Source organism: Aethina tumida, chromosome 3 (assembly GCF_024364675.1).
Source record: "Aethina tumida isolate Nest 87 chromosome 3, icAetTumi1.1, whole genome shotgun sequence".
Lineage (NCBI taxonomy): Eukaryota > Metazoa > Arthropoda > Insecta > Coleoptera > Nitidulidae > Aethina > Aethina tumida.
Genome location: NC_065437.1, coordinates 28862429 through 28874244, shown reverse-complemented (window position 1 = coordinate 28874244; position 11816 = coordinate 28862429). Strand labels below are relative to the sequence as shown.

Sequence of the window (11816 nt, the reverse complement as noted above, 5' to 3'; positions counted from 1 at the left end):
TGAACCAAATTGAATTTATAATTTTATCTTTTCAACGTTTAATGTACTGGCAAATTCACTCAAGATAAATAATGGTCTTAAATGCACCTTTAATTAATAAATTAAAAAGAAAAATTGAAAAAATATTATCAATATTCTCTTATGGATTCGCGTCACCGACATGCTCGTCCTTCTTTTGTGTGAATTTAGTTAGTTACTAAATTCAGACAAAAGTAAAGAGTTGATTTAGCTGGTAACCTCGGGTACTAGACCAACAAACTATGTGTCCGCCGGAGGTACCCGAATACAAGACCTTAACTATAAAATCTCGGAAGTAGGGGTTGAGTTTTAGAGAATGAATGATGATAACTCTATACTTTGGAAGCTGTAGATTTGAGAGCATTTTGAAATCAGATAATTTTTTACTAATGCAGTGGTTTCATTAAAAGCCTCCAGGTAAGCCGGAAATTGTTATTTCAATTGAATGATATTTATATTTTGTCATGATCTTGTACAGCCCGTAATATTTTTGAATAATAAAAAACCACATAAACATCCATATAATTGTTGCTCGGAGTGTCAATAGACGTGACCAGATTGATGTTGATATTTTTAATTCAAACATTATGAAATTTCATATTTTAATACTAAAGGTTCTATTAAAGTTTTTACTTCTATCTACAGTCTCTATAACTATAACTGCCAATTTTTTTATCAAAGCAATTTTTGTCAAAATATGTATTTTTTATACATCAATCCGATAAATAAAAACTATTTAACCACCAGGTACTTGGTAATCTTGGTCAGTCAAACTTCTTTCTTGACAAGTCGTAGTTCATGTTATCTAATCCGTCTGTATTCTTAGGAGTAATTTAAAGTTAAGTCAACCTAAGAAACCAAAATTTGAAATCAAAATCAAAATTTTCGTTTATTTTGTTAATATTATAGAGAAAATAATTTTTTTAGTAATTACTGATAAAGCTAAAAATTGTTTTTGACTAATAAATTTTTCCAATTAAATTAAAATTAAAATTAAACAAAAAAAAAATCTGATATCTTATAATATAAATATATGTAATATTTTTAAATCATATACAAGAGCTATATTTTATTATAATAAATAAACATAAATATATTTATTTGTAATTCATATTATTAATAGAATAGAATATTAAATTTGAATTTTCTTTTATAAACGTATGTATGTTTTAAGGAACTTCAAAGACTAAAAGAACAAAATTTGTTAATCAATTAATTAATGGTCACTCTAAAGGATTATCTAAAAAGTATAAAATATAGAAGATAGATCATAGAAAAATATTCTTTTAATTGGAAGTTTATCAAATTGTGTTCAGCTAAATTGAATTTATACAGTTTTATTTTTTCAATATTTAACATGTTACCACTATATTATTTTAAGAGATAATACACACATTTTATAATAAATAATATAACAAATTCATTTAATATATATAATTGTTATAAATGCTCCTTTAATTGTAAAATTAACAAAAAATTGAATTTTTAAGTCAGTAGTACTAAGTTCCACTATTAGAACCTTAAAATTATTTTTCCAGAGCCATTTTTATTAAATATGTATTTTTTGTACACCTCTTAAATTAATATTTTCTGAAATATGGATGGCCAACCTCCATTATTTAACAACCTCATACATTCATTCTTTGTTTGTCGTTTATCTGGCAAATCGAAACTTTGTTAAGTTGGACTTCTTTCTTGGTAAGTCATGATTCATATTTAAAATTAAGAAACATAAATTTGAAATAAATAAAATAAAAATCAAGTTAAACATAAAAATTTCGTTTATTTTATTAGTAATATTAGAGAATGTAAATTTGTAGTAATTACTGATAAGGCTTCAATTAGTTTTTGAATAAATAAATCTGAAAACCTCCTTTCTTGTCGTAGTAATTTAAAATGTAACAAGATATATTGCTACAATTTCTTTAAAAATTTAAATATAATATACAAATGAATTTCTTTTAAATAATATATAATTATATTTGTAAATAATTTACAAAAACAATAATTTATTATAACAAATAAACATAAACAAGTGTGTGATCAATAGAATAAAATATTAAAATCGTAGGTAGTTCTTTTAAAACCGTATGCATGTTAAACAATGAAAGTAACGAACATGAAGGAAATATGCATTCATTTATTGGAAATCATCCGTACAATCAGCATAGAACGTGATAATCGAAATGAAAATAATCGTGCAAGCTTAAACTTTCAATTAAGTGTTTGAATAATGTGAAAGTTAGACAATTGAATAAACAGTCTAGAAGAAAAGTCATCTTGTGTGAAAATATCAATAAGGTAACTAGTTTTATTGGAAAATCGGTGTAAAATTACTTAAATCCATATGATTAAAATAGAAATATTGTCACATGATAATTGTTTTCGATTCGTGGCATTTAAATGGCCTGATTCTTATTTATTTATGTTTCTGATTACTTTTTTAATGCTCTAATAAATAACCCAATGTATTTTTTGCTACAATTTCCCTCTTAAGTGTAGACATGCGAATTGGTATTTAAACGTTAACGTTTACTTTTAGATTTCTAAAGGTACCTGTTAACTTTTCCACTATTTAGTTTTTATTTAATAGGTCGATTTTACACGTTCATTTATAGCAAGGCAAAAATTTAAAACAGATTGCACGAAATAATTTTTACAATTTCACTAATTGGACTGTTATTAAACATGTTTTCTTATGTATTTTTACTAATTATAGAAAGATGTTTTATTTTTACTTGGCATTAGAAATTCCTTGTAAATTGCACTGTAATTGGTATTGCGATACACAATTAGAGATCTACCATTTGCGTGAATATTCTGTGTGATATTTATGAGTTGGCACAGAAAGAAATTACTAAAATCTCTTTAATCATTAAACCACCGTATAATTGTTTCTGTGTTTAGGTTGGAAAAACCGCCGCATATTTATTAATTTTTATGTCAGTCTACTTTGTTTGAATCCTATTAATAAAGTAATTACTCAATTTACTGGCTGCGCAAGGCTAAAACAGTATGTTTTACATTAGAAACCACCAATCCGTTAACAATTACCATGACCGTAAAATTAAAATTTCTTAATATATAATAATTAAACGACAACAAAATAAAAACAAATTTAAAATCACAACATTTTGAAACGCACAATAGTTCAGTTACTTTGCAAGACAGGTTGTGAAACTTCCCCATGTTTTATCTATCTTGTTACAATTTCACCTAATTTCAGGATAATAAATTGAACGTTAAACAAGCGTGAAATTTTGAAACCGATATTGGGGGGCGTGCGATAATCAAAAACTTTATGAGTCGGTGACTCACGGTCGGACAATTTTCGGCGCCTGTACGAGATTTGCTCTGGTCGCAAAAGGGGCGGAAACCGTTGACCATTCCAGGTGATGTTGCGTCACAACTTCCGACGCCACTGATAAAGCTAATTATACCAAAAATGAATATTTTATTTAATAAATCCAGTCCATTGCTATGCTATCCTAATAAATCACGAACGGAAAATACTTTTACCGATCCGATTTAACGGTTGCGGTACAAATTTCACGTTCGGAACGATTCACGTTTGTCTCTGATCCAGCTTAGCTGATCAAGATTTTTATTTGTTCGTGAATACTTTCATTATTATATAATATTACGTCATTTCGATTGGTTCCGCGTTTTTATGTAGATGTATTTACTTGAAGTTGTTATTGCTATTGAGAAAGTCGTACTTATTCCGAATTTATTTAGTCTAGATTTTAGACAATGTAAATTTATGTGTTATAAATTTTAATCATCTTTGTTTATGTATTATGTATTAATTTTTTAATTATAACTATTAAGTTCTGATTTAAAATGAAAATTTTTTAAAATAGTACCAAATGTTAATGAGAAATAAAGTATTTGCTTCTATTTAACCTTAATAATTTCAATTTATTGTAAATCATAAGTAATTGATTTTATATTTATTTTATAATTTATTTCTATTATTTTAGCTATCTGTCTTTCACAATTGTAATAAGAACATTTATTAAATTTTATCAGAATTAGTTTAAATGATTTCTTAATCCTAATTATTATCTACAAAAATTCGCCAGTAAACTTTGAAAATTTCGAAAAATAGTTCACTGATTTTGGTTGTACACAACTAGAAATCGATGTTAAATCTGTTACCATCATCTTATTTTAAAAATTACATGGAAAAATAGATTTCAATAAAAAATGTGAGAAATATTCTCGAAATAGATCATATATGTGAGATTCACCTTTAATTGACCAACAAAAATTTAAAATTGATTCTTCTCTGGTTCCTAATTATCATCTTGGAAAACATAAATTTTTCATCTTATTCTTTAAGTGACCTTTTCTAAACCAATTCGATTCACGAACACGTCAAATTTAGATTATGAAATGACATTCTGCAAAGAAAAAAAATCATTGACCCCTTGAAAAATTTATGTTAAAAATAAAATAAAGTCACTATAGAAATCATGAATTTTTATAACAGATTTTATAATAATAATTATTGTTTTATTAAATTTGCATTTAACCTATAACTATTCACTATACAATAATGTTATTGCTTTCAAATTTACTTTAATTTTTCAAAATTATTCTTTCTCAAATTTATGGCAAAATAAAATAATTCATTTCTGTAATAAAGTTTAAAACAATAATGATGATTATATTTCTATTTCTAACCTAACGCCTTTCGAGTGACCCCCATATGTTGAAATTGAATGTTGGGGTTTGTGACTCATCATATCAATACTGTTATTATTTTCAATTAATTCAAAAATTAAGAATAAAAATAAAATAAATTTATAATTATTATTTTGAAATTTATTGAAAAGACTGATATTAAAATTAAAATAAAATAATAATAATTATCATTCACTTCTGTAACAATTTTTAAAACGATTTTTATAATTTTATTAACCCAACATGCACAAACATTTAAGTTTGTTACTCAACATATTCTTTATTCGTTGTGTTATTGTTTCCAATTATTACAAAAATTAAGAATAAAAATATAATAAAAACATAGCCAAAATAATTCTCTGTCTTAATAAATTAATTATGATTATTATAATTTATGACTTTGGTTATATTTACATCTAATCCAATTTAGACCCCCTCCAGATATATATAATAAAAGGTTTGTTCATTCCCTATTCAAAAATGTTATCCATTAAAATTCTTTGGAAAAATTAATATTAAATATAAAATAAACTAATTATTATTTTTGACTTTTTTGTTCATGTGTGTTATAAATTTTATAATTTTATTATAATTTTATTTATATTTGCACCTAACCTAATTTAACCTTCACGGAATCTTTTATTCTTAAATGCGAAATTAAGGTTAGGGTATTCTTTTGACATATCATTTAAAAGGATTTAAATATATGTATATGTAATATGTATGTATGTATATAATTTTTACGTTTATTTTAATTTCAAATTTAATTTCCTATTAAAATTTTGTAATTTTGATTCTCAATAATAACTTTCTAATACTAAAAACTAAGTTAAATCATTATTTTATTAAATTAACATTAAAAGTTATTATTTTGAAATTTAGTACAAAAATGGGTATTAAAAATGAAATAAAATCATAATCAAAATAATGTATTTTTAAAATAAATTGTAAAACAATAAAATCAAGTTTATTTATATTTAACCTAAACTAAACTGAAGCTCTTTCCTGCCTGTTCATTCTCTATTCAAAAATATTATTGCTTTGTATTTATTGAAAAATTTAATATTTAAAATAAATTAATTTAAAATTTATTTCAAAAAAATATATATTAATAACGAAGTAAATCTCAATCAATCAAATTATATTTATAATAAATTTTAAAACAATAATTATAATTTTATTTATATTTGCATCCAACCTAATCCAAACTACACTGAACCCTGTAAAGATTGTGGCTTTGGTGATCATTGTTTCCATATCTATAGTTGTTCGGGTTTATAACAACTATAGATATACACTGAACCCTCTTCGTATGGCACCTAAATTTAAAATAGGAAGTTCAGGCTTGTGACCAATCATTTAAAAGTACTGTTCATTTTCTACAAAGGTATTGCTTTCAATTTATTGCAAAAATTAACATTAAAAATAAAATAATAAATTATTGTTTTCAAATTTATTACAAACACTAAATTTAATAATAAAGTAAAATTTAATTATGTTTTTATATTTATTGGAATATTATAAAATTCTATTTTATTTAAATTTGTAATATAGTTAAAATTTAAGTTTTTAAATAAATGTTATTTCACCAGTACACTTAAATATAAAAGCTTCATATTTTTTAAATTTTGTAGGACGGTAAAATATAACTTAATGAGTTTCAATTTCAAGTTTTTGATTTTTGATATTACTGATAATTTTCAATTTACTTTCAATTTAATCTAATATTCAATCAATATTTGGATACACAAATTGATAACACTTTTTTAATCATGACAATTAAACAGGTAAACATCATTTATAATTTAAATATTTCACATACATTCGGCAACTACGTCTGCACGATAACCACACAATCAAAATGAGCCTCCCTCAATCCACACGACTTAGTCAAAACATACAACGTTGATTGCGGATCATATCCGTGCACCCCGGATTATCCCCCGGGCAAAGTGACACATCACCAAATTCCAATTAACCCAGATTCAACCCATCGCAACTCCGTACGCGCCCACACGATTCGTTGGGCAGCCGTAGGGAGTGTGCAGAGATGGTAGGGCTACGCCCCGACATCTCAGCCAACCCCCAGGACCGCCTTAGCGGACTTCGTGGCAACAGGAACGCATAACGGTGCAGGAGAACGTGGGGAACGCAACAGGAGGCGACGGGAGAGCGCCGAGCGCACCGGACCGCTCGGGTCAAGATGTGCGGATCGCGGTCCGTCGCGGAGTCGACGTGCTCCTCGGCTTTCTGCGAGCCGAGCAAGAAATGCTGCAAAAGTCGCCGAGTTAGCGCATCGGTGTTCCTCATCAGCGCAATAAGGGTGTGCAAGCGTCAACACTGTGTAACTGACATGCTTTGGTGACCAATTTTCAATTCAAAACTTCTGGCCGGCAATTTAAATTAAACGATCGTGGGACCGTGACATCACTCACAAATTATTGCTACATATGTACGGCATCCTTGGGATCCAAATTGAAGTTGACTTGTGGTTAGTAGAATTATTGTAAAATAATAAAAACGGATTAAAGGTACGGTGTCGTACGGTGAACCAATCTTGGAGATTTTCACGCAGCATATACATGCGTAGCAGATCTAAAGAAGTATCAAGTGCAGCAGATGCCACGTAGAACCGGCACTCGTGGTAGACCGCAATGGCTGTCCTCTGTGAATGAATGTTATGGCGCATTAAATAAAATAAATCATCGAATTATTATGGTAGTATATTTTCTTATTGGACAATAAAAAATTGAATGACTCTACATTTTGTCTGTGTAATCCATATTATTAACACTTAAATAAAATGACTAAACTATTAATACACAAGAGAAATACATATATTTATTGTTAATTTTCAGACAATTGTGCTATTAAAGTTACAAGTTAATATTTTGTTATCTGCATTGTTATTCCTTCCTTCTCTACAATTACCCCAATATCAAACCCTTTATTTAAATCAGTAGATTTTAATAGACCATGTTATTTAGTCATGTCAGGTTTTAATAACATAATTAACTTATTTAACCTAAGATAATTTTTATTATTGTTTGTGTTTTGATAATATACGACCATCTTTTTTAAAATTATTAAAATTGTAAAGTATTCTAATTAATTTTACACTTGTGTATCTTGCCTACGTAAATGGGCATCATTAAGAGTCCAAATTTATTTATTTCAAAAATACAATTATATTTGATTGGAAATAAAATATTTCAAGTATTTTGAATATTATTTGTTAAATATTTAGACTAGACAATAAAAATTTAAATAATATTTTTCAAATAATATTAACAATAAATAATTTTATATTTTCTTTTCACTTAGTAAATATCATTTAAATTATATTGGATTAAGGATGGATGAATGAATAAATATAAACATGAGACTGTGAGCAATGTGGTAAATGCAATATTTTTAACATATTCTATTTATATCTAACGTTTAAATGAATTTCAAATATTTAAATTCGGAGTACTTCGGATACATTTTACAGGTTTTTTAAGTAGACACTGAAGGTAGTGAGGACGACAACGAATGGAATGTTCTTAAACTTCTTTACCTTCTGGAGTCCTGTCAGAAGTATACGCAATAATTCCAGTGATTACGATGATTTTAGAAGATTTTTTTAATCTGTATATACAACAACATATAACAAACAAACTTTATGGTTGGTATGTTGTTCATTATTTATTCTCTCTCTATGTATAAATATGGCATATGACTTTTTTTGCATCAAACAAATATAATCAATCCAATAATTGTTATTTTGACCATCATAAAACATATATAACATGTATGAAATAATATATGATCATCTATATGTATAATAAATAATGTTTGTTATTGAACAATCCACATTAAAACAAGTTTGATTAAAAAAATTGTCTGGTTCGGTTATGCAAATGAAGAATACTTTGTAACAGGAGAATATGAGTTGCAGGATAGGGCTAAAACTGAAAACAGTAATAAGCTTTATGATTGTATACAATAAAAATGCTTTAATTAAATCCATTTGTATGAATTAAATAGCTTTTTGTAAGGCTGTCGAGAGAATGAATTATTCATGTCAGGCAATAAAATTTAATACAAACTGATTTATTATTGTTATTACGATTGCTTAACAAATGATAAATGTAAATGTGTATCCATACAACTACATATTTATGTATTTCTTTCGTTTAAAAAGCACGATTTTTTCCTAGTTCGTTTCGACGTGTTGCAGGACGAAATTTTCAGTTGTAAATGACAAAATGTTGTCTATTTTAACGCAAATTTCCAGTGGAGTGTATCAGTGAATTCCAAAACTAAAGTCGCTACTTCCACTTCCGTCATGTGATCCTGGTACCTTATATAAAAATTTTCTGGAAAAAGCTAGAAAACAGGATTCCGCTTTTGAGGAAACGAGTAAACAATATAATAAAATAACTAATAAAAATACTTTTTCCCACCAAAATTCGATTATTAAATACTGCATACGAATTAAATGGTGGGGAATTGATGGAATGACTCACAATTTGACGCCGGTGTAGGGGAACAGGCTACCATGATACAGAGTTGTATTTAGTAGAAATCTAAAAATATATTTTATTTATAGGGATTGAGCGGTTTAAATAAAGAGCGTCTAATTTTAATTTGAGAAAAATGTTTTGTATTTTACATATTAGAAATATTATGTTCAATGTTGTATTTAATAAATTTAAAATATCCGTTTTTTAATTAAATTTGATCATCAAAAAATCGTCAGTATTTCTGCCAATGTGAAAAAGTTTATTATGAGAAAATAATTCCAAGTTTTTAATATTGGACATCAGTTTTGTCTTCACTTCACATAGAATTAAAGAATTGTAAAAATAAATAATACACTCACGGACAAAAATTTGGTTGGATTTCTGATTTAACATCTTAATGCTTCGTTTAAGTCTTTAATGTGATGTAGTTTCGATTCATATCAAGAAGAAGCTCGACTATGAGTGTCACTCACGAATTTGAGAGCAATACTGTTGCATGAATTGTTTGTTCACCATACTGACATCATCATATTTCTTGAGTTAAGATATTTTAAAGTACTGTTCAAATTTACCAGCTTATTGTCCAAGTCGTTGACAATCCTATTAATAAAATGCTCATTTGCATAACGTGCAAAGAGTAAATTGGTAAAAGTCAAATGACTAATTTTGTCAAATCTCCACTTAATTTATGTAAAAGCAGTTTATTCAACTTTTTTAAGTTAAGCCCCTGGAGGATTCAATCTAACAAATCCAATAAAAATATATCCTTAAAATACATTTTTTACATTTCCAAAGAAGACATTATTAAATTTTGAACCATATATATAATTTAAGTTCAATTTTCAATTAAATGAAGCTAAACTGAAGTCGGCCCTGTAGTTAAAAGTATATAAACTTTCCAATCGTTATTAGGAAATACAATTGCAATTGATTAATGTGATCACTTTTCCAACAACATCAAACAGTTCACATTATCAGAAATAAGATATGTATAAATTATAACTATTGGACAAGTGATAGGTGTATTTTGAATCAATCGATACGGCCAGAACAAAACGTTGCCGTTGCTGCGCCACGATCTCCTCGGGGGTTCTGGCGCCCTGGTGCGACTGCTCGCAATTCAGCAACCATGTGTAACCATAAATGTTACGTCATATGTGCGACACGCTCATATGTGGATAAATTGGGAGAGGAGATGAGCCGAAGGGCAGTTTTGATTGAGCTTAGGTCTCGACTTCAGGATTTTCGGATAGAAGCAAGTCGAAACCACTTTCCGGCGTCTGCTTGACTTGGGCGTTTTGTGGGGTGAGACGAGGGAGGGAAGTTGTCGGAAACTTATATAAATAACATCGTTTTAAAGGGGTGGAAATAGTAAATATGTAGATGATTTCATGTATACAATTGTAGTTTCCAATTAGTTGTAAGAATTGATTAATTTTATTTTTGTAAAATGTAATGAATGTTTTTGGATTAAGTAACACTGGGCACTACTACTACTACTAATGCGTCTTATAATTAATTGGTCATTGTTTATATTTTTCAACAATTTATATACACACATGTTAACAAATCTTTGTTAATCTCCATCAATATTTATTTATTTATTATTTACGAATGCAATAATAACGAGAAAAGTAACAAAGAACGTCATGCTTAGCTATGGTTTCCTGATAGTAAGCCGTTCCCGATTCCTTACCGCCCATAACCCGCCAAAAAGCAAGAGCCGACGATGTGGTCGAGCTAGTAACCCTTCGGTGCGCAGGGTGCCACTACTCCCGAACTCTTGCCGGTTCCTGTGCGCCTCATAACGAATGCGAGTTTGTGACGTCGGCACGCCACGAATGATAGACGGCTGACAGATGTCTTCCGGCGGTCAAGCGCCGCCTCTCCTTCCAATTGACAGAGGCCGAAGTGGCCGATCGTCGCGACGTGTCAGAAGATCGGATGCGCGTCTCGTAGGTTTGCGTGAAGAACCCGAGGAACGTGTTTGCGCGCGGTACTGGCACACCATCTTCCCCAATTCTCCACGGGCGACAGACCGGTAAGGAGGTATCGAACCGACTTTGACTCGCGTTATCTGAGTTGCCTATCTATAGTGATAACTCTTTCACAGGCGGTAGACATTTTCTCCATTTTGGATCTCTTTGCAATGGACCAGGTTCTCAGTAAAACACCCATTCGAACTCAATTGAAAAATTGTATCTTCCGTTATTGCATACGAATCCGAATTGATTTGACACTATATATAGTGAATCTTAAATATTCTAATAACAAATTTATATATATTATTAATATTCTGATCTTGATAATTCAGTTTCTAATAGAAGTTAATAGTTCCATTGAGACAGAACATCTATTAATTAAGATTTTGCCTCTTTTTTCCTAATGCATATATTAAAATTTGGGGCTGACTATGAATGTTGTGCATTTGACCAAATTTTAACAGGATGCTGTGCTCATTTATAAATTTAGTGAATGGCCATTCTCCATACAAGTGTGTGTAGTGTTAACCCATTTTCGGTGACATGTAATCCTCTTATTGTCCCCATGGCATAAAATCGCATAATACAGCTTATGAAAAACAATACACAACTCTGGTAT

At 28.6% G+C, this 11816-nt stretch overlaps 1 protein-coding gene and 1 long non-coding RNA gene across 2 annotated transcripts in view; one reads left to right on the top strand and one right to left on the bottom strand.

Annotated features, from left to right (window-relative positions):
• LOC109607133 (microtubule-associated protein futsch) overlaps positions 1-11816 on the top strand; it is a 155697-nt gene that overhangs the window by 71174 nt on the left and 72707 nt on the right. The window lies entirely within an intron of this gene.
• On the bottom strand, positions 8924-9702 carry LOC126264936 (uncharacterized). Its single transcript, XR_007547515.1, has 3 exons — positions 9575-9702; positions 9219-9278; positions 8924-9078 (listed from the first exon to the last, which is right to left on the bottom strand). It is a non-coding gene; the product is annotated as an uncharacterized LOC126264936 (long non-coding RNA).